Genomic DNA, 23249 nt, shown 5'->3' with positions numbered 1-23249 from the left:
CCTAGATGTCAGTAGATCATGTCTTAGGTTCTCCACTATCTGTCCCACCTAGAACCAGATGCCCCCCCCCTCTCTCTCTCTCACACACACACACACATATACACAGAGCCTGTTGGTCTTTCATAGTGTTAGTGCTGAGCAACATGGCTGGGTGACAAATTTTGTTTGAGGGGCTTCCAATAGCAGTTGTAGGCTTTTTCCTCCCCTGCCCCACTCCTCTGAGTAGATGTTGATTCAGTGGACAAAGGGAGTATTCTTGCAGCATTCTCCAAGTGCCGACTTCTTTGACCACACCTATGTTTCATGCTACCTCCAAACTCTACCCAAAGAAGAACAGGATCTGATTCTGCTACAGCAGAACACAACTTTTCCAACGAAAACCATAAACACATACAAAGAGACACAAAATCTATTAACTTAATCTCTCTCTCTATAAATAACAAAAGCCTATTCTCTTGCCTGATATGGCGCAAAGGAACCTAAACCTAATATATTATTACCCTGTTGATTTATAACTTGTATTTATTTACCAATCTACTAACTCCAACTGGTCCCTGGACTCACTCATTTTGCAGAGCACACTCTTGACCTGGTTTTCTTTACTGGGCAGGATGGTGTGGGGGAATTCTTGGTAGTTCCATTGTCATGGTCAGATGACTTCCTGGTAAATCACTACCTGGAACTCTGAGCCTCTGCAGGGGTGGAGGACCAATTAAAATGGTCCACCTTAGGACACTGATGGATCCAAATGGTGTCCTGGTGGCTCTTGGGGAGTTTCCTGCTATCTTGGCAGGTGATCCTGTTGAGGCCTTGGCAGTTCTCTGGAATGTGGAGCTGGCACCAGGCCTATTGACACAATCACACCTAGGAATCCACTCCCATGAAGTGCAGCCTAGCCAGCTCTTTGGCTTACTGAGGGGATGGAGACTAAAGCAATGATGGCAGAAAACCCAGAGTGAATCCGACAGAACATGGGCCAGAGCCCATTGGAAGGCCTATTCCATGGCAGTGGTAACAGCAAGGAAGCTATTCTTCTCTGCCACCATTGCCTCTGCACAAAGCTGTCCAACGGAGCTCTTTTGGGTGGTCAATGGACTGTTTCACAAATGGCCACAAGAGAAGGACACTGACCACTACAAGACCTGCTGTGAAGATTTTGCATGGCACTTTGCAGAGAAAATTGCTCAGATCCACTCTGACTTAGATGCTGTAGTTGGCATAGGTCCTTTTGATGGAATTTTGACCCCTGCTTGTCGTGCTAGCAAACGCTGTGGATCTGTATTTCATTTGGCTGCAAGGATCATGCGAAATGGCATACTGGACCTCCTAGCAACCCTATTCAGCCTGACCCAACCTGTTTTTTCTTCTTCTCAGCATACAGACAAGCCCTAAGTGACTGGTTACCTGTATCACATATTGCATAGGTTAACTCTGTGATACCCTCTAGCTGAACCTACTGAATTTGGCCAGTAGCACTACTGTTCTGGTTAAGTCCGTGAAATGACTTCAACTGGCATTGCCTGGGCTGGCATTGCCTAAGTTCTTATCAGACCTGGAAGTGATTAGTTGTATTTCACTAGTTACTTTTTGGGTAAAAAATAATGAACTATGCGGTTACGAAGCTACAGTAAAAGGCAGTCAAACAGTACTGTTAAATATAGTATTTTCTAGTTACTTTAAAGCTGCTTTATAAGTGCGCTTGGTGGGAACACGGGAGAGGGCCTTCTCTGTCACTGCTCCCAGACTCCGGAATTCCCTCCCACGGGAAACTAGGCTGGCCCCATCCTTGCCGTTCCTTCCACAGGCAGGCAAAGACCTTTCCCTTCAGGCAGGCTTTCCCTTAATGACTGGTGGCCTGAGAGGGGTTTTAAATGGATTGCTGTGCTCTGTTGTTTTAAATGTGTTTTAATATTTATCTTATTTACCATTTTAATATAATAGTTTAATTCTTTTTAAATATTTGTATACTTATTGACTTTAGCTTTTAAATACTGTTTTAATGATGTAAGCCACCTTGGATCCTTTTGGGGAGAAGGGTGGGATATAAAAAAGGAAGTGGGTGTTTCAAGGCATTTTGAGAAGCATTTTGGAAGGAATTTCCAGGAACTCTTCTCTTATCAATTCTAAGTGGCAAGGAAAGTATCCTTCAATTTTGCCTTTTCATCCGTGTAAATATTTGCTGGGTTAATTAGGTATCTGGCTGTCAAGCCAGAGGTTGGGAGTTCAATTCTTCATGTTGTGTCCCAGGAATATAGCCAAGACAGTTCCAGAGTGGCCCCAGAAGAAGTGAATGATAAACCACTTCTCGGTATTAGTACCTGAGTTTAAACTATTCAATTGACTTGATAGCATGTTTAAAATATAGTACAGTGCTTTAGGCATCTGGATTTAGAGCAAGAGGTTGGGACATCTGTCCCCCACTGTGCCTCCTTGACAGGAGCTGGATTTGATGATTCATAAGACCTCTTCCAGCTATGCACTTCTAAAGTATGATATATATGTCAGAACTGGCCAATAGAGGGAAACAGGGGATAATTCTCCCTATTTCCCTAACAGCAATGAGACTGTCTCATATTAAGGGTACAGAATGCAACAGAGTATTTGGGCAGATGGAGCAAGAATAGCAATAATGCCAACATGTGGGCGAAAAGAAAAGAAGTTTAAAAATAAAATAAAAAATTGTACTTTGAGACTATAACGGCAATATGGCTACCAAGATGTAATGTGCAGCACAAGAAATTCCTTTTAGAAAACTACATTATTCCAGATGCTAAGTCTAGTGTTACAAGATTTTAAAAACCCAACTCTTTATTTCTCAATATCGTGCATACATTTATAAATCCCTGTCATATTCTCCCTGTTTGCTTCCTCTGTATTGAAAATGCACTTTAACAACCCTTCAAATACTGTTAACTTTGTAACCTTTCCTCACAAAGGATTCTCCCAGCTCCACCTGCAGTACTGGTTTTCAAAATTCAGCATTGGGGGCTTGGCCCTTCAAAACATGACCAGCACTACTCTGGAGACAAAAAAAAAATGCTGCAGACCCAAGTTCCCTTTTAGCCTCACTGGCTGATTTTGGGCAGCCTGGTCGCTTCTTGCATCTGTGGTGCCACCTACGTAGGAGGTCCAAAGGCACCGTGGGTTGCCATCGTGGCCGTTTATTGTAATTATCTAATGTGAAGATGAAACGGTCATCATGTTCCTTTATTCTCTTGCACAGCAATGGCAGCTTTCAGAGTTGTTGTGATGATAAAAACCACTTTGCACTTGTTTTCATTCAAACAATATATCCTTATTTTCTACGGTTCCAGCGCCTCATTTAACAGCTTGTTGCTGCCTTCAGAAAACCTCTGTCTCCCATATTTACGCATTTTACTTTCAAAAAAGAGGCATGACTCATCTGAAAAATGGCTCCAACTGTTTTTCTGTTCCCACACATATATTCTTAAGCAGACAAGAATGATTTCTTCTATTTTCCAGCAAGAAAGCCTGCGCTTACTGGGGATTCTGGGAGCTGTAGTCAAACCAACTCTTTTTTTAACAAATGGGTATATCTTCTTTTTAGTTATTTCTGGGCTTAATTTGTTTTCTATAGTGCATATGAGGATGATTTTCCTGGCCTCTTTTTAGTAGTCTGCTATAAATTGCCCTGGGAAGTCTCAAAGCAATGACATGAGAGGAATCTATATAAATAACATGATCAAGGAGATTAGCCTTAAGCCTTTTATGACACTAATAAATCACGGAGTCTTTGCAGAGTGTCTAGGAGTAAAAACTAATCTAAAGGAAGTTGGGTGCACATACGTTTTAAGGCAGCACCACATGTTCTAGTGAGTGCTTCAGTATACACTCCCTGAGAATTAAGGTCAACACCAGAGGCCATCTAAATTTGGGCCTCTGGATCAGGACCACACAATGTAAACAGATCTGAACATGCTTGAGAAGGGGTAATATTTTATTATAACCATTTATTACAAATAGGAATGGTAGAGAGGTGCAATGGTAATCATTACTGAGAATGCTTAGGACACTGTATTAAATTGAATAGGTCTCCACAGTCCAGCATGCATCAGTCACTGGGCGGCCCTCTTCCATGACAGACTAGGCAGGCATGGCTCCCTGCCAGAGAAGCCCTCAAACCAGGAAAAAGGCAAAACAGCACAGCCAGGTAAGAAAGTGCTCCCCAAAAGAGACAACCAGGATAAAGAGATTTAAAGCCTCCGTCCACTGTCAGTCCAAAGGTCAGATCCAGGACATTATCCACCAGGGGTATGCAGACAGTCCAATTAAGCATAGTTGAGAAATTTGCAGCAGGTGAGCACAGAAACTAGCAAATACATTGTCTTTAGTAGTTTGCAGTTTCCACTGAGGGCTTTTTGTGGCTGGGCTGTTGGAGCTCCACCTGGCACTCAACTGGGAATTGTTTGGGTAGCAAGGGGAGGGTACACGTAAACAGCCCAATTATCCCATCTTGGATTGGCCTAGATAGTGCTAAACATGGCTGCTTTTAATTGCAATATGTCATTTGGCATGATCCTTGTATCCACATGCAAAGATTGACCACATTGCACCTCAAGTAACTCTATTTGGCTCTCCTTTCCTTTTAAAGTAGTGGTTCCAAAACCTTGAGTCCCAGATGTTCATGGACTAAAACTCCCAGAAGCCTTCACCACTAGCTATGCTAGCCAAGATTTCTGGGAGCTGTAGTCCAAGAACATCTCGGGAGCCAAGGTTGAGAAACACTGATTTAAAGGAAAAGGGAGTGAGAAAACTAATCATAAAGGTCCCTCTCCTTATCCTTCATGCTTTGCTAAAGCTCCTTCACACCTGTGGGGACACGAAAGCTTACTCCTGCTCCCCTATGGAGGGGGAGGGATAGGGATAGGAAGATTTCATTTTCCCCGCAGGGCTTCCTTAGGGTTTAGGGGGAAAGAACAAACCACCTTCGTTCCTCACTCCCTTTATGGAGAAGCAGAAGGAAAGTGTCAATTTCCAGATATTGTCAAGTGGCTACAGGAAAGGGACAGCTTAAGCCATCAGCTTTGGTTTGACCCCAGCAACTGCATACATTGGAATCAAACCAAAATAAAGCAATCCTGTCTGCACCAAACATAAACTTCTGAAAGGGATCCAAAAAGGTGCAGGTAGGTATCAATCAGGGACAGAATGGTTTGTGATGGCTTGGACCTCATCATGTCACTAGTAAAAGGAATGAAACGGCTCACCCCTAGAGCAGACCGAAGTGTGGAACAAATGACCCTCTGATCACACCTTCAGTTGCAGAATTTCACCCTTGGGAGTCCTTTGGAGGAAAGGTCTGCTGAGGAGATCCTCTACTCTTGAGCCTGGGGAGGTTCTTTCCTCCCCACAGCTAAGCACTTAGCCTTGGAACAAGCCAGGTTTGTGCCTTTATTTTTCTCCATTTCTATGGAGAGTTGTGAGATGGTGGTTCCCACCTCTTCCTGTGCCCTCATCATCTACTTCTTTGGTCTCCCAGGCTCCTATGGACCAAGATATGTGATGCTGCTATGTTCTGGAGTATTGGGAATGTTCTTGCTGGAGACTCTGCTAACAAAGATGTGGTATTATTTGCGGGGGGGGGGGTTGGGTTTGAAACCCCTGGAAGGTCTGGAGGCCTGAACCTTGGCCCCTAACCTCTAGACCACTGGTTCTTAACCTTTGTTACTCAGATGTTTTTTGACTGCAACTCCCAGAAGCCTTCACCATCAGCTCTGCTGGCTGGGATTTCTGGGAGTTGCAGTTCAAAAACACCTGAGTAACAAAGGTTAAGAACCACTGCTCTAGAACATGCCCACAACTGCTATAAGTGCACAGAATTCCTTTTTTTTTTTGTAGAAAGCACTATTTACAATTGCTCTACGAAAATTTGTCCCTCCTGTTTTAACCCTCCCTCTCCAGCTACCTACCTATAATCTGAGGCTTCATTAAACATACACAGAAATGTCTGTTGGAGGTCTAAATAGTATCTCTGTGGGGAAAGGTGCTCTGGTTTTTATTACCTACCCCTACAAGCTGGTTTTGTTCTTTGAATTCTCAGTCACTCTCACATGCTTTTTTCCTCTCTATACAGTATATTCCACTACTGTACAGAAAGCAATTGGGACACAAAGATGCTAATAAATACATTTAACATTGCTGACAACCACATGTATTAATAGGAACAATGCTGCTAGTGGCCATCTGTGGGAAGAGGGCTGTTTCAATGGCAACCATTTCGTGAACACACCCGAGGCCTACATCCCAGTTCTTCCACTTATTAAATACTGCTATTTTGCTGAGGCAGGTCACAGACGATTCCCAGCGGTAATTGATTTTTCATCACCACCTCTGATCTTCCAACTTTCCCATGCTTCTGGGTCTCCAGCTGAAATCTTGTTGTTAAGAGGCATGGTGATCCCTGACCCTCTGCATCATTATCGTACCTTGCCTCGGGCATGTGGCTGTTTATTCATAACTCATGTGGGATCAGTCTACACTCTGCAGTCTCATGAGAATGAGCTTTTGCAATGGTTATCTATTGACATTTCTAGGATTAGAGTCAATGAGAAGAATTCCCAGGCAGTTCTGTATTCATCGGTAGGATGTTCACAACCAAGGAAGCTTTTCCAGGGAATAAGCACATACTTCCTTAAGACGGAGTTTATTATGATGGTGTCTCTTGACAAAGTTAACTTCCAGCTAGGTTCATACCAAGACTGGTGACCCCCTTAGACAGCCGAAACCCCAGGCCCTTATGGGATTTAAAGGTTATAACCCATAAGGCACCTGGGAACCAGTGCACACCTTTCAAGTATTGGGATAACACAATCTCAGATCTCTTTACCAGATGGCAGTCTAAATGCCACATTTTGTGCTAGTTGAAACCCCTGGATATGTTTCAAGGGGAACCTTATAGTGTGTGCATTGCTGTAGTCAAGCAATGATGATGCTAGGTCATAGGAAGCTTTTGTGAAGTAGACAACACTCGATTAGATGGATCAGTGTCCTCTGACTCAGCAGGATCCATGTGGCCACATTTCCCTTCTGCTACCATTGGCTGACCTTGCGATAGTGATCTTGCCTCTGAATATCTATTTTTCATTTGATACCGAGTGCTCAGCCATATTAACTCTTTGAAGTGCTCATGGGGGAGTATAATCTGCTTGAGATCAAGATTCAATTTCATTCACATGGATAAGCAAACTGGTTGAACGTTAGGGCTGTAAATAATGTTCTGGGTGTGCTCTGCAGCCCATAAACCCTGACATTTGAAAAAAAAACAAAGAGAATATATATGTCTCTCTGTGTGTGATCCATTGCACCCCATATGCAGAAAGAAGTTCCCATGTGTTATTGCGGTCTGAATAGGCTTTTATTTTGACAAATTAATGGACTGTCCAGTAACGAGCTATTTTCCATGCATACTTCACTGAATTATGTTTCTGCGGAGATTGTTTCTATAACTGCAAAAGAAAGTTACACTATGGCCTGACAGCAGTTGTAAAATAGGCTGCAACACCAACTATCACATCTGTTTAAATATTTATTTATTTATTTGATTTATACCCCGCCTATCTGGCCCACCGGTAGGAATGTGCATCACATGTCTGTATGCATAATGTAGCAATATTGTCAGGCCTGTTGTGCAAAGTAGTTCTAGGTATATGCAGAGTTTTCCCTGCTCAGGGCTTCTATTCCATACCATACTTCATTCTTTTGCTCACAGATAGCTCCAGTTCTAGCTCTAGCTGAGCACAACTTTGCCACACATGTCATGATGAGGATGCAAGGATGTAGGGCCACATTCTTCAGTTTCAGAAGACAGAAAATGCCTGTTCAAGGTGACCATGGATACTCATTGGGGTACCACAAAAAAAAAAGAATTGGGATGCGAGAACCTGTCCAGCCTGGTCAATTATTATCTAGCCATATCTACTTAACAATGTATAGAAAGCCGCATTCTAGTTTTGTCCTAGTAATGAGGATCCTAATTCATGTGGAGAGGACAGCACAGCTTTCCCTCTTCAGACCCTTTGTGTAGGAAAGAACTGTGTGTGTCCCGTCTGTTGTTGCTGGAGGTGGCAAAATGAGGGCACTCTCCTCCACCCACATTAAGTATTCACAACAGAATATAACTTTGGTTTTGATATTGCGTTTCCTTGAGTCCCACTTTTTGTTCCATCCTTATTCCATATCAGATGACAGAAGGGTGTGTCTGTGGGCACGCCCATCTGTTGGTCTATGTGTTATTTTTCATGGAAACTCATGCATACTTGTGTGAGACTGCCAGGAGACCACTGGTTCAGAGCAGCCTGCTCACACATGGCTGCCCCACCTCATTACCTTGATCACACACAGCTTGCCAATTCACCGGGACCAGAGTAACTCACCTGTGCATAGCACACCTAGGACAGCTTGGGTGTGGTGATGGTGGGGAGATGGAATAAAGAAGGCTTGGCAAGCAAAGGCAATGAGGTCTGGTTGGATGTTCTAGATCAGTGGTCCCCAACCTTGGGCCTCCAGATGTGTTTGGACTTCAACTCCCAGAAATCTTGGCCAGCAGAAGTGGTGGCGAAGGCTTCTGGGAGTTGTGGTCCAAAAACATCTGGAGGCCCAAGGTTGGGAACCACTGTTCTAGATGTCTGGAGGTGGTGGTCCTGGCCCTGATTCCCTGCATAGGCAGCTGAAACAAAGGTGTGATCCAAGCAAACAACCATCTATGCAGAAGTGCATCCTTTATATACAAAATTGCACCCCACACTGGGCAGGCACTCACAAGTCTGTTTTATCAATAGAAAAACTTCCTTGCCACTTGCCTTTAGAAGGGAAGAGAGAGGAAGTTCCTCATTTATTTTTAATGTTTCTAACTGACTCCGCACTTCAGGCACTCTTGGATGAAACCAATGCCCTTGACCCATTCCAGTCCGAGTTCAGGCCACATCATAGCATGGAGATGGCATTGGCTGCCTTGCACAATGACCTTTGGAGGGAGGCCAACAGGGTAAAATGTCCCTGTAGTCTTCCTCAATCACTCGGTGGCCTTTGATACCATCAACCATGGTAGCCTATAGGGAGGCTCTTTTAATCAGGGATTGGAGGCCTGGCTTTGTCCTGGCTTCAGTCCTTCCTGGAGGACTGTCCTCAGATAGTGCAACTTGGCGAGATGGTCTCCACCCCTTGGACTTCCTATTGTGGAGTCCTTCAGGGCTCAATCATCTTCCCGTTGCTGTTTAATATCTATGTGAGACTGTTGGGGGAAGTCATCCAGAGATTCAGAGTGGTTTGTCACCAATATGCTGACGACATGCAGCTCTATCTGTCCTTCCACCCTTCTGCAGTGGATGCCATCCCATCCCTCAAGTGCTGCCTGCCTGAAGTACTGGAGTGGATGGGGGCCAACATACTGAGGCTGAACCCGGATGAGGTGGCTGTCTGCAGATTGGGTGGCTTCCTTTCCTTTGGGGGTGCTACTCTCTTTGCAAAGAATGAGGTTCATAGTTTGGGTGTCCTACTGGACCCAACAATGTCTATGGGCACGCAGATAGTGTCTGTGGTCCAGTTTGCCTATTTCCATCTTGGGTGAATTGCCCAGCTGCATCCCTCTCTTGACACCTGGTCCCTCATAATGTTCACCCACACACTGGTAATCTCAAGATTGGACTACTGCAACACTCTCTACGTGGGGTGCCGATGAAGCTGTCACAGAAACTTCAACAGGTCCAAAACACAGCAGCTAGATTATTGAGTAGACTGAATAAATATCATCACATCATCCCAATTCTCGCTGCCTTACAGTGGTTACCTATCCACTTCTGTGCCAGCTTCAAAGTGATGATTCTAAGCCATAAAGCCCTAAACAGTTTGGGACCTCTCTATCTGGCAGAATGCCTACTTCAGACAGGATCTGCCCATCCTACATGAACATCTCAAGCAGGTTGGCCGAGGATGCTCACCCGAGAGAGGCCTGGAAGGATAATATTTAAAAAGTGGGTCTTCTTGGTGGTTGGTCCTCAGCTGCAGAATGAACTCTTTCCTTTGCTGGTGATTTTTAAAAAGTCATTAGGAAAATTATTTAGGCAGGCATTTGAAAATGTTATACCTGTTAACTCAGCTCAGCTTAGTTAGCCTACCTGATCAAACCAGCCATCTTAAAGGCTTTGAATGTTTTATGTTAATACCTTCAAAGCATAAAAATATATTATTTATTTGCATATCGTTATTTTTATTCTTTGTTCTGTTTACTTTATTTTACTCCTGTGGTTTTATATGTTGTAAATCACCCAGAGTGGCCTTTGGCCAGATGGGGCATAATCAATCCATGATGCTTTCAAAGGGGTGTTTTTTTTAAAGCCCTTTCAAAGCATTGCTGAGGTGTTAGCAACAATTAAAAAGAAATGCAGAACTTCCTCTCCCTTGCTCTCCAAAGGCTAGTGGAAACAAAGCATTCCATTTCTCAATATCAGTATGCAGCTTCACCAAAGGGACGATCTGCCAGCCACTTTGGCTTGATCCCAGCAAATGCATATGCTGAAATTAAACCAAAAGAACTGTAGCCTCTGGCAGGCACCCAAAAAGATGCAGGTAAGCATCGATCAGGATCTGTCATGTGTTTATCAGAAAAAGGAGCAAACCAGCCCAGACTGACAGTCTGACTACAACCTTAGCCTGTTTTTTTAAAAAAAGGTTGTTTTTTTTTTAAATATATATGAACAATTACATCTCTTCCAAAACTTCTAGTTTGTGGATGGTGAGCGCTCTGACAGGTTAGGTGGGCTTTGCCTCCAAGGTGCTGTGTGATCCCGGGTCATGCTGGCCCAACTGCATCAATGCAACTGGGTTTTGTTCATAATCCCCACCGCACCCTCACAATTCTTTACCTTTATAAATTTGCTAGAGACCATCACAGATGTCTTCATTTTTTTAAAAAAAATATATATAAAGTCTTTGAAGCTGTGGCTTCTGGAATGTTAACAGTTGTCTCAAGAAATCTCAGAAGCTTCCATTTGATGGAACCTCAGGGAAATTGATTATTCAAGGAGCCCTATCTCTTCTTTCCTTTGTTGGAATTTTAAAGATTGGGTTGATATCGAGGTTCTCCTGGGACATGTAAACTAAGTTCATTAAAGGTGGCCTGGCATGTTCGGAAAAAGATGGACAAAAATGTCTGGCTACCTTCAGAAATAAGGAAAAGCACAGGAAATAAAGGAAAGCTAGAAGAGTGCAAATTAGTTATAATCCCCAACAGATTAGTCAGCTATAACAAATAATATAGAAGGTTTTGTCAGTCAAAGTGCTTCTCCCACACTGTGAACTAGATTCGGAAATATTCTGATATAAGGGTAGGGATAAATTTGTTCAGCTTGCATTTTAATGCACATTGCTTAATTTTGTACTTTTGAACGAATATGAAAAGTAAAAGTCAGTCATCCTTCAAAATGCATATTCCTCTGCAACTTTCCAGTAGAGTCAGAAGAGTTTGCTCAGAAATAAGCATTTTATAGTAAGGTCTGCATATCAGAGAAAACTATATAAAGATCTTCATTATATTAGGAAACTTGCTTGCAGAACTGTGTAACCATGCATCTTAGGAAAATGCATTCAAATGTCCATGTACAGTGGTGCCTCAACTTACAAACTTAATTGGTTCTGGAACTCCAGTTGTAACTCGAAATAGTCATAAGTTGAAGCACCATTTAAACAATCAACAGGAAATGGCCCAATATTGCTACATAATTTCATGCCAGTTTTGCCAGCAGGTAAAGGATGGCAAACTTTACAGCAAAGGGCAGCCTGAATGTTGATAACACCAATGGTCTATAGGATACCCTCTTGTGCTTATTACCATTCACAAAAAGAGATCAAGCAGGGTGAAATCCCAGAGCAGGGTTCCTTTTTTCCATCAGTTAAGCACTTCTCACCCAAACACAAAGCAATGGTCAGGAATGTTTTTCAACAATTACTGTGTGTATCTATTGTTAGGCAATAAGACAATATTGCTAGGAAGGGAGAGCAGCAGGAAAAGAGAACCATCTAACTTGCAATGTTGCAAGTTCTGAGCAGAACTGTTAATAACTCATATATCCCCACACCTTAAAAGTGACTTTATGGCATATAACATCTTCAGAGTTTTTTTTTAATTACCAGAAATTTGTGTTATGACAAGATAAGTGGAATGGCTGGGGTAATAACTACCAGTTTGAGACTGACAGGACATAGGCACCCACAAAGCAAAAACAAAACAAAAACCCTCAGCTATTTGTTCTCTTTTTTTTTCACATATACATTTAAAATATTTTTAATATTTGTATTTTTTCAAATAAAATTTCTCTCTTTTTTTGGTCTATATTTATACAACTAGAAACAGAACACCTTTGCAAGAATGCATCCCATAAGCCTGTTTGGCAAGGAGGGAGTTAAAAAATTAAACATTTAGCTAAGAGTCAGCTAATTGGATCCTGATTGACAGGGTCAAAGGTTCAGCTTGCCCCAGATATGGAGCTGATTTCCTCTTTGAAAATCTATGTCGGGAGGCTGTTTGGTCTCAGAAACTCTGCAAAAATGTTTACTGAAAATGCTAGAACAAAACACAACTATCTCCTATCTGTTTTTCCCCTAAATGGTGATTAGTCATCTTTGAAAATGAAGGATGGGCTTTATGTACACTAATCCTTAGCCACACAAATGTGAGCAACAACTCTGAGTTTATGAAATTTATCCTCAGCACCCCAGAAAAAAAAACCCTAATAATGTACTAGATGATTTGATTGGAAAAACGGACAAAGAACATCATTCCACAGGTTCTGATGGAAATACTTTCAGTTTTTAGCCTTACATTTATCTGAGATGGAAGTGACCAATAACTTGTGATTCATTTTTCCCCAACAGCAAACATATAACTAAGTTACAATGTAATGAGAAATAATTGCACTGTATCTGCAGCGTAACTGCCTTTTTAATCCTTTGCACAATTACAAGGCACAACTTCTTGAAACCATAGAAGTATTACATGGCTGAAATTCTGGCTTGAGCTGCACTGAGTATTTCAGTCTTGGGTGTTTTTATGGACAGTGAGGAAATGGGGGAAACCAGTTGGTGTTTTTATTGTGCTCCTGGCTGTCATTTGGAAATGAGGCAGACCATCATTTTAATGACCCACACCTTATGCTGATGTAACACCTGTGAAATTCTCTGAGGAATCAGTGGGTTTTCATGCCACAGAAAACCTGGTGAGATCCACAGTGAGAAGGGAATGTGGGTTGCCTTTGCCTATTTGAAACAATTAGGTATGATTTTTATTATATAAGGGGCTAACAGTGGGCATGTCTTATTTTGTGACCAACCAGAATAGTGATGCGTGTGTTGCTTCTTTCCCTTGCAACGGGATTTCCCTTCCAGTATTTCTGTCTGGAGCTTTGATGCCCATGACAGCCTCACTGAGAAGCAGCAGGGAGAGTAGTAGATCAGTTCAGAAGCAAAATGTGAAAAGATAAACCAGGAAACATGGGGATAATAAAGAAAAGGAATTTCTCACTACGACACTGGAAGTCTGGATTCCCTCAGTAACAAGTTGAGCAGGAGATAAGTATTGTCTTATACTACAATCCAGTGGTTTGCAGTATTCAGCTATTGCTGTTGTTTTTAGAAAGGTAAAAACAATCAGACAGGCATAAAGCCCATTGTTTAGTTCACTGCAGGATGGGTTGGTTTGCTCCTTTTTTGGCAATTGCTCAACACAAACTCTGGAGTGAACAAAGTCATCCTCAGAGCATCCCCAGACACACCTTTCTGAAGCCCTCTTATTTATTTATTTTATTTATTTAACTTATATGCCGCCCATACAACCTGAAGGTCTCTGGGTGGCTTACAACATTTAAAATACAATAAAAAGGCAAAATAATTAAAATGCAATTAAAAATATATACTCTAAAATTGCCATCAGACCCACAGTTGATATTATTTCAATTAAAAGCCTTCTGGAACAGGAAGGTTTTGACCTGGCGCCAAAATGTCATCAGCGTTGGCGCCAGACGAATCTCAGTCTTGGGGGCTTCTCCTTTTTTGATGCATATAGGATCACTCTAGTTTGGTCCATTTCCAGCACATGTGATTGCTGGGAATGGGCTAAAAATGAGTCTTCTTGCTGTCAAGCTCCTTCGTGTTGGAATTTCCAGTATTGTGAAGTGTTCACTTTGGGATCAGCAAACCAAATGTTTCCTCTTCTCCTTGGTGAAAGGGCAGGGAAAGTGGGTTTTTTGAAAAAAGACTCTGGTAGACCATTGGTGATACACTGCATCACTCATATAAAAATAAAAACAATTCTTTACTTGATCTTAAGGGATGAATTGAGAAACTACTCATGGTCAAATGGCTGCAGGCAATTTCTCAAGTGACCCTTCAGATGAGACAAAGAAAATATGTATTTTTTAAATTTTGCATAAGTGATACAGCCTGTCAGCAATGGTCTATTAGAGTCTTTCAAAAATTCACTTCGTCTGCCAAGGAGCAGAAGGAGTGCTCATTTTGCTAATATCCTGAATCTACTCACTTATTAAGCTACATTATTGTTTCAGAAATTCAAAAGGGAAAAAGCCAGACCAACTAGGGTTGCACAGTCTCTAACACACCATTTGGAAGTAAGGAGTGCACCAAATGCCATATCAAATCTCCAATTGACCCCATTTAGCCCTCACTTGCCTGCTTCAAAATGACCAGGTTGGAGAAGCCGTTATAAAATATTTGAAGAAGCAAAAGCAAAGACTTGTTTAAATGTGTAAAAGTATAATAGCGGTGTACTTTCAGGGGGGCTTGGAAAAACGATTTTAACAAGTCACTCTTAAAAAGTTACTTTCTAAACTCTGATTTATATTCATATTGCAAGATGCTTTTGAAGACAGCAGCCTCGAAAGGTGGTTAAGAAAGAAAATGATCAAAATGTATCTGATCCCCTTCCAACAATTCACAATCTTGTTTCAACATATTTTTGAAATGTCAACACTGTATTCAATATAAAAATGCAAAAGCCTCAACAAATCATATGCTCTTCGAGGGTGAACAATTCCATCCCAACTTATTACAGTATTTTCAACATTTGCCAGCATACATTTTTAATAAAAATTATAATTTTCTTTTAATGGCTTGCCTGAGTATATATTTTGAAATGCACTTATTTCAAAATCTGTTTGTTTGAGGGGGGGGGCTTAGAATGTCCTTCCTGTGTGCTCCTAATGGTGTGTGAAGGTGCTATAATCACAACTGTTTTGTCACATACTAATCTAAAACCCATATAATCATGGAGTCTTTCATTCCATGGATAAATAAAACACACAGATTTTCAGGATTAAAAATGTGGTTTTTGCATACATAACAGAACTGTACTATGCAAATTAAAAATGCACTGCAGTTGTATTATTCAGCTGAATTAGACTAGTTAATTGGAAACACTATGCTTTCTATTCAAGTCTGACCAAATTTATTTTTAATTAATACACAAAAGCAATTGCAATTCTGATAGATGTGAAAATTATCACATCTCCCTCAAAGCAACAACTGTGGCATAGTTGTTGGTCTTAGAGTTACCAGAAATCAGGGTGCATTCCCCACTTTCACAGAACTGCTTTGATTCCTTGGATCTCCAGGCAAGGAGACAAAGCTCATCTGAACTCATGTGGAGATATTTGGATTTTCTTATGGATTTTATTTTGTGTGCTCCCCTTAACACCTGTTCCCTATTCCAAATAATCCCACCACAACTTAGTCAGTCTTAGTCTTTTACATATACGGTACTTACGTATTATTTTGCAAGTGATTTGCATGGGCTGCTTCTCATTATGTCAGAATATCCCACCCGCCCACCTACTTCTCAAATGTTGTGCCTGAAATCTCAGGGAATGTAAAGATGCTAACCTGGCAACTCTACCAACCATAAGTGGGCTACAAATGTTCTGATTTCAACACCAAGACACCTCATGTGTCTGAATTGGGACACATCTGACCAAGGCATGTCATTTTGATCAACTGGGGTTGTATCTACCATTCGTCCCCTCCCCATTGGTCTGGGTTTATTCATTCCAAGTTTCCTAACCTGTAGTCAGTTTTCCTTAAATATAATCCAAGTTGAGTTTCCACATCATAACCTGTCCCCTCCCCATTTTCCCCCTCACCTCCCTTTTTCACCCTGCCTCAGCTCTTTGCCTCTCTTGATGTTGCCCGATTTTGGAAAGATTCATCATACTGCAAAACAATATATAAAAAGAAACCCCTCCTCCCCACCACACTCATATTGTTGTGGTTGAATTTGAAAGATAAACTGTGCGTGTTTGAAATTGTTGAAGAGCCACTTCTCTCTCTCTCTCTCTCCTCCATGCCAGGCATGAAGCAGAGGCTGAGAGGTAGCTGTGCTGAAGAGAACCCCCCCCCCCACTGCCCTCTTCCAATTTACATACTTGCTAGAAACAGCCCTGCTCCATATTGGGAAGAACACTGGCAAAGCTGACAGCACAACTGAAATGAGGGAAGTTCTAACTGATTTCAAGAAACACATTCCAAATCAGAACAGAATGAAAAACAGGCACAGTTGATCCTTCAACATTTTGTACAGAAGCAGCATGGATGGATGGAGAAACAGGCCATCCCTTTTGAAAAAAAAGGAGGACATTAAATGACAAGAAGGGTCCAGTAAGCATTTGCTTATTATTTCTAATGCTGCCCATGTTTTCTACTCTGTCAGCAAGAAAATATGTTCGTTGCTCCTTTGCTGAGTTGTAGCAGGTGTGCAAGGTCATGCAGGTTAGGTTCTTGGCAAAGAAGAAACCACTGGTGCAGTGCCTTGTGGTGTGTTAAGTGTCACCTGTTTTATTTATATCTGTGCAACCATCTTGGAGCAGAGATGATTGTAGGCATGTTAGAGAGTAGTTCTTTCAAGAAGGGGAACTCAAAAAGGAAAATCAGACAGTAATTTACAATGAAGAATTAGCCCTGCAGGGATTAGGCAATAGAGAACTGTTTCACAGCAAGGAATCTTTGGCAAACAGAATAAAGGAGTTCTACACCCCAATAGATCTGTCTTTAATCTTTTGTTTTAGTTTGTATTTATATTATGCTTTCATTATGGTCTTGTTTTTTATTCTATAATTCAATGCTGTTTACTACCTGAGCACTTCAGAGGGGGTGATAAGTCAGACCACGCAATACTCAGAGAAACTACAAAAACCCAATAGTCTATAGACTTCAATTAGCATGTTAAATGTTAAAGTTCATGACTGAACAATGAGAAAAAGACTGAAGAAATATGCTTTGTTTGGAAGGACTGGCAGGAGAAAGCATCTTCTCTCTTGAAAAAGAACATGGCAGCACAACTTAAATTTGCAGAGTTGCATCTGGACAAGCCACATGACTTCTGGAACAATGTCCTTTTGACAGATGAGACCAAAATGGAGATGCTTGCACAGCACATTTGGCAAAAACCAAAAACAACATATCAGCACAAACACCTCATTACCAGCTGTCAAGCCCAGTGGTGGAAGGATGATGATTTGGGCTTACTTTGCAGCCACAGGACAAGAGCACCTTGCAGTCATTGAGTCAACCATGAACAATTCTGTATACCAAAGTATTCTAGAGTCAGTTGTGAGGCCATCTGTCCAAGAGCTAAAGCTTGGCCGAAATTGGGTCAAGGACACTGATCTCAAGCACATAAGCAAATCTATAGCAGAATGGCTGAAAAAGAAGAGAATCAAGGTGCTGCAATGGCCCAGTCAAAATACAGATCTCAACCTGATTGAAGTACTGTGGCTGGACCATAAGAAAGCTGTGCAGAAACAAATGTCTGCAAACCTCAATGAACTGAAGCAACATTGTAGAGAAAAATGGGCCAAAATTCCTCTACAACATGGTAAGAAACTGAAAAAGTAATCTTATAGTCGGATGGATGGTATAAAGGTTAAATCAAGAAACTACTAATGGTTGTTCTACAAGCTATCACATCATAAGATGTACTTAGTTTTTCACACATAGCTTCACCATTTTGGCTTTACATTGACAACTTTTTTCTAATCTGGACCCATGCAAAGAATGTCTAGAAAAATTCCACCAAGATTTCAATAACTGTCACCCAAACCTCAACCAGGAATAATCTACACAAGAAGCACTACCCAAATACCCACCCAATATGATTAAGGAACAAATTAATAAAGCCAGAAAGAAACCCAAAACCAGCCTACAAGATAGAACTAGAAGGGAAAATAATCAAACACTATTAGTTGTCATTTTCAGTCCACCATTGAGAGCACTCACACACATCAGTAGACATGGTCTAGAGGGGCAGGGTATAAATTTAATAAATAAATAAATCATAAGTTATACCCAACCCATCCTCGACAAGAACAGCTTATTCTTTCAAGCCCTTGGTGACAGACACATACTGTACTAGCTTATAGACAACCCTCCAACCTCAAACAATGACTGACATACAATGGACTGTGCAGCACTAAGATGGGAACAAAATCCTGCTACAAACCCAGATGCCAGCTCTGCTCCCACATTTATTCGGGCAACACAATTACTGGATGCAATAATGTCACACATAATGTCAAAGGCAATTTTACCTGTTTCTCTACCAATGTTATTTACATAATTTTTGACTTTTAATGTAAGTCAAGGCTTTTGGGGGCATTGCCAGATATAAACACTACAAATATTGTAGTGTACTGCATCGCCTAGATATTTTCCTCTCTCTTAACATACCCACCCTAGAAATTTCTGAGGTCATACAGAGTTTTACTCTTGCAGTCATCCACTGTCTGGGGTAAATCATAGACCAGAGCAACTAATTGCAAATAAAAGCTTATAGTGGGAAGCTCATCAACAACTGTAATAGTCCATCTATCATGTCACTGTTGTTGTAATTTTACCATTATTAATCACATCCTTTACAACAAAAGCTTCTATGAAAGACCTGCATATCAAAACCAACCAACCATGTTATCTGCATTCTGATACTGTACTTGGATGAAACATATAAACACTTACCATGTTGTAGCTCTATATCTGTGAAGATTCTCAGTCATGCAGGTGAGGTTATCTGGAAGTTGAACCATGGCAACTGGACTTCTTTACGTTGAAACATTATGCTACTCATCCAAGTAGCTTTTTCAGTCTGAGGGGATATGGTAGGAGACTCCTGATATATCCTCCCCATTAATTTCCCTTCTTCCTGGACTGAATAGTCTCATTAGATAAAGGACAGTGGGGGTGTGAGTGAAAATCCCACTTCTTCAGTCCTTCTCCACCCATTATCATGGGTTGCTAACAGTCATTAGCAATGGTCTTCCTGGTGTGTATGGTCCTGAACTTTCTGGGGACTGATAAAAGGCAGCATGAAAAATAGGAGGCAGATTGTATTAAGACCTCCACCCTGTTGAGTGAGGGATTTTCTATATCCAAATGTATGGCCTCCTCTCAAGCCACCTATCTTCTCTGTCCAAGATGATTGCAACTTAGTTATTATCGCAGTCCAAGATATCCCAGGCAGCTTCTCACCAGGAGCAAGGGCACTAGGACCCAGTCCACCAAACAGGGCATCAAGTCCAAAGATACTCACTGCACAGTTGGTCAGACGAAGCAGAGACAGAAGTTCAAGGCTGAGAGAACAGAGCTCAAACAAGGCACAGAAATGCAGGAGGCAGGCAAAGACCAAGGCAGGGACAGGAGCAGATGCAGGAACACTGGAGTCCAAACAGGCCCAGGAGGCAAAAGCTGAAACAAAAACAGAAGCAGGAACACTGGAGTCAAGAAGCAGAGATGTAGGAATACTGGAACGCAAGGATTCTGGAGCTTAAGGGCAATAAAAACAACCAAGAACTTTTGTTGCTGAAACAGGTTCTGGGAGGGAGAACCACTCCTTAAATAGGTCTTCCCTCCAGGTTTCCAGGTGATCCTCATGAGTGGCCCAGCAGCTGCTACACAGGCCAGGGCCTGAGCCTGCAAACACCAGGCCATTCCTGGGTCAGGCTGGCCCCGATCCTGCAGCTGCCAGGGCAGTACAGGCCAGATCATGACAGTTATCAAATCTTTGTCCTTCAAATGGGACCTTTTGCCCTTCAAAGGAAGGCACACTGCTGATTGTGGTTATACCTCCTTCTATTATGTCTGCTAAAGTGCTCTTGTCCATGAAAGCTCACATTGAAAAATATGAAAGATAGTCTTTAAGGTGCCACCATGTTTTTGTCTTTTTTTAAACTTCTTACTTTTATGTTGTTTTCACCTATAATATCTTCAATAGGCACCATAAAGTAAGAATACAGAATGTCTATAAGAAATAAATGTTAGAGTCAGTGTGTATGCATGCTGTATTTAACAATTTCACATGTCTCTCATGTTATTCTTAAATTGTTTGTGTGAGACACAGACAGAAACAGAGAGGGAGAGAGACAGCATATAACATATTTATATTTTACTTGCTCACTAATCTGTGCCTGTTTGTGTTCCATGATTCTTCAGGTCAACAAGGAACCAGAATAACAAGGATGCAAAAAGAGCACAAACTTGTCTGGAAAGATAAAAGAAAAAGATGTTTGGTATACCAAACACATTTATCATTGCTTACTTTTAAATATATTGTAGCTGCCTACATATCACCTTTCTTGAAATATACATGCAGCTGCCATCTGTGTGTTATTTCTTCAGAGACTATGATGGAAAGGTGCTGTTAGTTTTTTTTTTAACCCAGGTTTTTTTTTAAAGGTAAACTGAGTTAAAAACAACAACAAGAAGAACCTCAGCCAGCATAGCATGTCAAATATTAGAACCACTGAGGGGGTTGCTTCTGCTATCTTCCTTTGCATTTTCTATGCTTAAAGGCCTGTCATCATTTAATGTCACACTGTTCTGTGCTCTTGCTTCCCTGCAGCCAGATAACCAGCTCTAACCAAAGGGCAATGAGAGATACCGCCTGGTGATGCACTTTTATTTGTTCCCTGATCTGACTGATATCAAGGTCTTCTGCCAAAGCATGTATTAACATTTTGTTCACTGAGATAGCATTGCAGTGGGAGATGTTGCTCTCTATGGATATTATCAAGAGGTAGGAGTCGATTACTTAGATCCCATACATTATCTCATAGCAGACACTTTTGCTTAAATATATTTATTCCATAATGGACATGCTAGGCATTAAAAACAATACTTAAAACTAAAGTAGGAATTGAAAGAGTCACAGAAGATAGAATAACATATTCCCACAGTTTCTGACAGCCTCACAGATTTTTATACAAATATATATATTGCACTGCTGTGTAAAACTGTTAAAAAGGCCAACAAAATATGACAAACTGTTTCGAAAGGGAGAGAAAACAAAAATAAAGGCATTTCCGTTCGACTGCAATTTCCTTGAATCAAGTCCAGAAAGAGCATATCAAATGATCCCTTTACCATCTTTTATTTATTCATTTATCTAGGCAATTTTTTCATTGTACGTATACAGTATTCAAAATGATGCTTCATAGGGAACCTCAGTCAATGAGTACAGTACATATAGGGATGGTACAGAAATCCATTTGGTTCACATTTTAATGCAACTTTTCCTAATTTTGTCCTTTTAAACAAAGGCATAAATTTATACTTGATTACCCTTCAGAATTCTTGCCTCTCCAAATTTTAGAATGCAGTTCTCCAGTTTAAAAATGAGTACAGAAATGTGCGATAAAGGAACAAGCACACAAAATCACATGAATTAGAAAAAGAGGGATACAAAAATGCATGTTTTTATATGCAAACTTTATCAAAAACATCAGAAAAACCATATATTACTAGCCCTTGACACTCATCTGGACATAAGCCATAGTTTATTGGTCTTCGTTCAGTCTATTGTCACACTGGACAGCTCAGTGGTTTAGGTCTCTGGCTGTTGAGAGTTTGATTCCCCACTGTGCCTCCTTGACAGGGGTTGGACTCAATGATCCATCGGGTCCCTTCCAGCTCTACAGTTTTAAGATGATGATGAGGATACTAGGTCCATTCAGGCCATGCCCTAGAAGAGGAAAAAAAGAGCACTAAAAACTACTCATGGCTTCCTGGATGTGAACAATTGTGGGGCACTTTTTTCCTCCTAGCAGATGTTCTTTATGAATTCAACATGGGGAAAATATAGTGTTTATGTGATGGCCTACTTTAGGGGTCTCACTGAGGAGGGTAGAGATGAAAGAAATTTGTTTGCTTTGATATTCATTCCAATAAGAACTTTACAACTTTCTTTGTAAACAAGGTAGAAAGAATATGTGGATAGGGATAAAGTAACCCATCTTGGGAAGAAGCTTTGAGTGCTTATCATCACTGTATGTTATATCGTGGTGGTTGTATTGGATCAGGGTTGTGACATCTTTTCTCTGACAGACTTCTCTGAAATAACAGCTGCATGGCAAGAAGGCACAATATTATCTTAATAAAATATATATATAATCTTAGAACTGCAGAGCTGGAAAGGAGCCTATGGATCATCGAGTCCAGCCCCTCTCAAGGAGGCACAGTAGGGAGTAAAACTCCAAACCTCTAGATCCACGGTCGGATACCTAAACTGCTGAGCTATCTGGCAGTTGATTCCCTTTATACTGGGAATAGTTCTAGCTATGGTTTGAGATGAGTACAGACATATAAGACATAGCCAGTGGGGAGCAGGGAATATGATGTCAAATTAGGGCTCAAGAGACTTCACTTCAAATCATCATATTGCCATAGAAACGTGAGGGGGAAGGTGGTAAACCACTCCCAGAACATCTTACATGCTTTGAAAGCCCCTATTAGGGTTGCCTAATGGCAGTTTGATGGCACATAACAACCAGATGGATCCGAAATGAGCCCTGAACCTATCAAAACCCACCATTTCTTCATAAGTTCAATAGCCATAATTGTCACCTTGCAAAGTGGGGAGACTGTGGCCATAGATGGCCAGCACACAGATCTGCCAGCTACCCTACTGCCTTGGTGGGTTCAGTAGGGGAGGTCTGCACTATTTGGTTGGGAAGTTCTAGCCATCACAAGTACCTGGTCAAGGGTGTACAAAATAGGGTCTTGTGCGACATTGCAGAAGTTCTTAAGGCATTATATAAAGACTCACTGAGCGGAAGGGGCATCTTTCCCTCTCTACAGCCCAGGCAACTTATCTTTTTCCTATTCAGACTTTCAAGGGCATTGGCCTCTGAAGTGCTGGGCTGAAACTCATCAGATAAGACAATACTGAGCCAGAGGGACCAGCC

General features: G+C 41.3%; 1 long non-coding RNA gene across 2 annotated transcripts in view; it reads right to left on the bottom strand.

The window, feature by feature from the left end:
• Positions 1-21167: 21167 nt before the first annotated feature.
• LOC140704808 (uncharacterized) overlaps positions 21168-23249 on the bottom strand; it is a 42397-nt gene continuing 40315 nt past the window's right edge. For both annotated transcript variants that reach the window (XR_012084246.2, XR_013541396.1), the window contains one exon: positions 21168-22027. This is a non-coding gene — a long non-coding RNA (uncharacterized LOC140704808). The remainder of the gene's footprint in view (positions 22028-23249) is intronic.

This window comes from Pogona vitticeps, chromosome 2 (assembly GCF_051106095.1).
Source record: "Pogona vitticeps strain Pit_001003342236 chromosome 2, PviZW2.1, whole genome shotgun sequence".
NCBI classification, from domain to species: domain Eukaryota; kingdom Metazoa; phylum Chordata; class Lepidosauria; order Squamata; family Agamidae; genus Pogona; species Pogona vitticeps.
This window is presented reverse-complemented; position numbering and strand designations above follow the sequence as displayed.